Here is a 6,140-nt window from a genome sequence, read left to right on the forward strand (position 1 = left end):
AACACATTCAATCCCATTTAGACAACTTCCTGGACAATTCGTTCCACTGTAATAGTGAAGGTGTAAACTTGGCAGTAGAAAATCTAAACAGTATATTTGACCTCTCAGCTTCCCTATCAAATCTAAGAATTTCAAACAGAAAACCGAAGAAAATTAATAGCAATGACAAATGGTTTGATGAAGAATGCAAAAACCTAAGAAAGAAATTGAAAAACCTATCCAACCAAAAACATAGAGACCCAGAAAACTTGAGCCTACGCCTTCACTATGGTGAATCACAAAAATAACACAGAAGAATTCTATGGAAAAAGAAGGAACAGCACAGCAGAAATTAGCCCAATGCAATTGAAGAATCCATAGACTCTAACCACTTCTGGGAAACTTGGAAAACACTAAACAAACAACACGAAGAGTTATCTATCCAAAATGGAGATGTATGGGTTAACCACCCTCCAATCTTTTTGGTCCTATAGCAAAGAACAAACAGCAAAAACATATACATGATCAAATACAAATCTTAGAATCAACTATTAAAGACTACCAGAACCCACTGGATTCTCCAAATACATTGAATGAACTACAGGACAAAATACAAACCCTCCAACCCAAAAAGGCCTGTGGTGTTGATGGTATCCTCAATGAAACGATAAAATATACAGACCCCAAATTCCAATTGACAATACTTAAACTCTTTAACATCATCCTTAGTTCTGGCATCTTCCCCAATATTTGGAACCAAGGACTGTTCACCCCATTACACAAAAATGGAGACAAATTTGACCCCAATAACTACCGTGGGTAAATCCTCTGCATTATCATTAACAGCAGACTTGTACAATTCCTCGGTGAAAACAATGTACTGAGCAAATGTCAAATTGGCTTTTTAACAAATTACCGTACAACAGAGCACACCCTAATTAATAAACAAACAAAACAAAGGCAAAGTCTTCTCGTGTTTTGTTGATTTCTGTAACGATGTGCGCTGAAAGTCTTGAAGCAAGATCAGAGAGTGAGTGTTTTAATCAAATAAATGGAACATAATACAAAACACGAACAACTCACAGACATGAAACTGTAACAGAAACGATGACGCCTGGGGAAGGAACCAAAGGGAGTGACATATATAGGGAAGGTAATCAGGGAAGTGATGGAGTCCAGGTGAGTCTGATGACGCGCAGGTGCGCATAACGATGGTGACAGGTTTGCGCCATAACGAGCAGCCTGGTGACCTAGAGGCCAAAGAGGGAGCACACGAGACAATTTAAAAAAAGCTTTAGACTCAATTTGGCATGAGGGTCTGCTATACAAATTGATGGGCAGTGGTATTGGGGGGAAAAATATACAACATTATATAATCCATGCATACAAACAACAAGTGTGCGGTTAAAATTGGCAAAAAACAAAAAACACACACATTTCTATCCAGAGGGCCGGGGGGTGAGACAGGGATGCAGCTTAAGCCCCACCCTCTTCAACATATACCTGTATAGTTACAAATTGGTGAAGGCACTAGAACAGTCTGCAGCACCCAGACTCACCCTACTAGAATCTGAAGTCAAATGTCTACTGTTTGCTGATGATCTGGTGCTTCTGTCCACAAACAAGGAGGGCCTACAGCAGCACCTAGATCTGCACAGATTCTGTCAGACCTGGGCCCTGACAGTAAATCTCAGTAAGACCAAAATAATGGTGTTCCAAAAAAGGTCCAGTCGCCAGGACCACAAATAAAAACTCCATCTAGACACTGTTGCCCTAGAGCACACAAAAAACTATACATACCTTGGCCTAAACATCAGCGCCACAGGTAACTTCCACAAAGCTGTGAACAATCTGAGAGACAAGGCAAGAAGGGGCTTATATGCCATCAAAAGGAACATAACATTTGACATACCAATTAGGATCTGGCTAAAAATACTTGAATCAGTTATAGAACCCATTGCCCTTTAAGGTTGTGAGGTCTGGGGTCCGCTCACCAACCAAGAATTCACAAAATGGGACAAGCGCCAAATTGGGACTCTGCATGTGGAATTCTGCAAATATATCCTCTGTGTACAACGTAAAACACCAAATAATGCATGCAGAGCAGAATTAGGCCGATACCCGCTAATGACCAAAATCCAGAAAAGAGCCGTTGATATTTACAACCACCTAAAAGGAAGCGATTCCCAAACCTTCCATAACAAAGCCAATTCCTACAGAGAGATGAACCTGGAGAAGAGCACCCTTAGCAAGCTGGTCCTGGGGCTCTGTTCACAAACACAAACAGACCCCACAGAGCCCCAGGACAGCAACACATTTAGATTCAATCAAATCACGAGAAAACAAAAGAGAATTACTTGTCATATTGGAAAGATTTAACATAGAAACAGAGTAAACTAGAATGCTATTTGGCCCTAAATAGAGTACACAGTGGCAGAATACCTGACCACTGTGACTGACCCAAACTTAAGGAATGTCTTGACTATGTACAGACTCAGTGAGCATAGCCTTGCTATTGAGAAAGGCCGCCGTAGGCGGGGAAGTAGCACACTGCCCACAAAATGAGGTGGAAACTGAGCTGTACTTCCTAACCTCCTGACAAATGTATGACCATAGAGACACAAATTTCCCTCAGATTACAAAGATACACAAAGAATTTGAAACTAATCCAATTTTGATAAACTCTCGTATCTATTGGGCGAAATACCACAGTGTGCCATCACAGCAGCAAGATTTGTGACCTGCTGCCACAAGAAAAGGGCAACCAGTGAAGAACAAACATCATTGTAAATACAACCCGTATTTCTGTTTATTTATTTTCCCTTTTGTACATTACCTTTGTAGTATCTTTATTGTTTGGAATTGTGGGTGTAACGTTTACTGTTAATTTGTATTGTTTATTTCACTTCTATTTATTATCTAGTTCACTTGCTTTGGCAATGTTAACATATGTTTCCCAAGCCTTTAAATTTAAATTGAATTGAAATTGAGAGAGAGAGAGAGAGAGAGAGAGAGAGAGAGAGAGAGAGAGAGAGAGAGAGAGAGAGAGAGAGAGAGAGAGAGAGAGAGAGAGAGAGAGAGAGAGAGAGAGAGAGAGAGAGAGAGAGAGAGAGAGAGAGAGAGAGAGAGAAAGAGAGAGAGAGAGAGAGAGAGAGAGAGAGAGAGAGAGAGAGAGAGAGAGAGAGAGAGAAAGAGAGAGAGAGAGAGAGAGAGAGAGAGAGAGAGAGAGAGAGAGAGAGCAAATTGTTCCCACAGGTTGAATGTCCGTCAAATAAAGGGTATCAAATCCTCTGTGAGCAAAACAACAATTGTGTCTTAACCAATGCGTTGGAACCCCTCTAGCATTGACTGCTGCAGTGAAACATAACAACTAAATCACAGCATCTCAGGAAGCCATACTGCACCACCCAACCAGTGGTTTCTACTGAACAGACAGAAACCAAACCACTGCTAGTGATTACACGGCGCATCTACCAAAATAAAGGAAACACCAACACAATGCTTTGGGCTAACACGAGCCTCCAGAACAGCTTTAATGCTCCTTGGCATAAATTTATGCAAGTGTCTGGAACTCTATTGGAGGGATGCGGCACCATTCTTCCATGGGAAATTCCATTATTTGGTGATTTGTTAATTGTGGAGGAAAATGTTGTCTCGGGCGTCACTCCAGAATCTGTCATAAGTGTTCATTTCATTGCATTTGCCACAGAGAAAGAAAATTATTTGAGAAAATGTTTGTTTGATAAAAGGCTTGTTGGATCTTAAATTCAGTGGGCAGACTGTAGGCATGTCGAAACCCTTTACCTGAGGGAGTTTGGATATCTCTACTTCACAGCCTCTAGTTTGGTGAACGCAGCCAATATCTACCATGCATTGACAGAAGCAACGGATGCTTGGCACCATCATCAAATCACTTCTCTGATTTATTTTCCATCACAGACTTGCCTACTCCTGTCTGTTGTTACCAATGATGCATATCTTTTTTGACTAATAATAACCAAAATGTAAATGAAACATCATAAACCATGTCTGAGTTACAGCAACTATTAGAATTCTAATGCAAGGGCAACATTGTGAAGTATATGTGAACCTGAGGCGGAAGCTTCAGTCATGGGTCATGGGTCATAGGTTAGGATCACACATACAGTGGTGCACTCCTAAAGGATCACCAAGCTGGTTGAAATGACATAATAACAACCAGTTTACAACAATCAGATTAGAACTAGGTATAACTGATTGACACAACATGTTGTTAACTGGTTGTAAGGATGTTATTTCAATCAAGTTTTACATTTTTCAACAACAACAAAAGTCCTGCTGGGCAATAACCAAACCTAGTCAACATATTCTTTTTTCCAAAAGTCTGCATGGAACATTCATCTCTAGAATGTTCTAATCCCATGTGACCATGTTAAGGACATGTTACATATGGATAAAGATCAAACAGGTTTTATAAACCATTCCAAAAAGATTATGATCAAAAGCAACCGCAATAATAGAACATGTAAGAATGAACTTCATATCCTTTGATTTATACCATGCATTACAGGGAAATAATGCACGCTCTAGAATGTCCCTCAAGCCAATCAGAAACGAGTACACAACAATGTCATGGTATAAAAGAGTTTATAAACTGAGTGGGCCCAGAATGCTGATTGGCTTACAGCCGTGGTATATCAGACCATATACAGTGCCTTGCGAAAGTATTCGGCCCCCTTGAACTTTGCGACCTTTTGCCACATTTCAGGCTTCAAACATAAAGATATAAAACTGTATTTTTTTGTGAAGAATCAACAACAAGTGGGACACAATCATGAAGTGGAACGATATTTATTGGATATTTCAAACTTTTTTAACAAATCAAAAACTGAAAAATTGGACTTGCAAAATTATTCAGCCCCTTTACTTTCAGTGCAGCAAACTCTCTCCAGAAGTTCAGTGAGGATCTCTGAATGATCCAATGTTGACCTAAATGACTAATGATGATAAATACAATCCACCTGTGTGTAATCAAGTCTCCGTATAAATGCACCTGCACTGTGATAGTCTCAGAGGTCCGTCAAAAGCGCAGAGAGCATCATGAAGAACAAGGAACACACCAGGCAGGTCCGAGATACTGTTGTGAAGAAGTTTAAAGCCGGATTTGGATACAAAAAGATTTCCCAAGCTTTAAACATCCCAAGGAGCACTGTGCAAGCGATAATATTGAAATGGTAGGAGTATCAGACCACTGCAAATCTACCAAGACCTGGCCGTCCCTCTAAACTTTCAGCTCATACAAGGAGAAGACTGATCAGAGATGCAGCCAAGAGGCCCATGATCACTCTGGATGAACTGCAGAGATCTACAGCTGAGGTGGGAGACTCTGTCCATAGGACAACAATCAGTTGTATATTGCACAAATCTGGCCTTTATGGAAGAGTGGCAAGAAGAAAGCCATTTCTTAAAGATATCCATAAAAAGTGTTGTTTAAAGTTTGCCACAAGCCACCTGGGAGACACACCAAACATGTGGAAGAAGGTGCTCTGGTCAGATGAAACCAAAATTGAACTTTTTGGCAACAATGCAAAACGTTATGTTTGGCGTAAAAGCAACACAGCTGAACACACCATCCCCACTGTCAAACATGGTGGTGGCAGCATCATGGTTTGGGCCTGCTTTTCTTCAGCAGGGACAGGGAAGATGGTTAAAATTGATGGGAAGATGGATGGAGCCAAATACAGGACCATTCTGGAAGAAAACCTGATGGAGTCTGCAAAAGACCTGAGACTGGGACGGAGATTTGTCTTCCAACAAGACAATGATTCAAAACATAAAGCAAAATCTACAATGGAATGGTTCAAAAATCAACATATCCAGGTGTTAGAATGGCCAAGTCAAAGTCCAGACCTGAATCCAATCGAGAATCTGTGGAAAGAACTGAAAACTGCTGTTCACAAATGCTCTCCATCCAACCTCACTGAGCTCGAGCTGTTTTGCAAGGAGGAATGGGAAAAAATGTCAGTCTCTCGATGTGCAAAACTGATAGAGACATACCCCAAGCGACTTACAGCTGTAATCGCAGCAAAAGGTGGCGCTACAAAGTATTAACTTAAGGGGGCTGAATAATTTTGCACGCCCAATTTTTCAGTTTTTGATTTGTTAAAAAAGTTTGAAATATC

The sequence above is a fragment of the Oncorhynchus clarkii genome, chromosome 9 (genome assembly GCF_045791955.1).
Source record: "Oncorhynchus clarkii lewisi isolate Uvic-CL-2024 chromosome 9, UVic_Ocla_1.0, whole genome shotgun sequence".
NCBI lineage: Eukaryota > Metazoa > Chordata > Actinopteri > Salmoniformes > Salmonidae > Oncorhynchus > Oncorhynchus clarkii.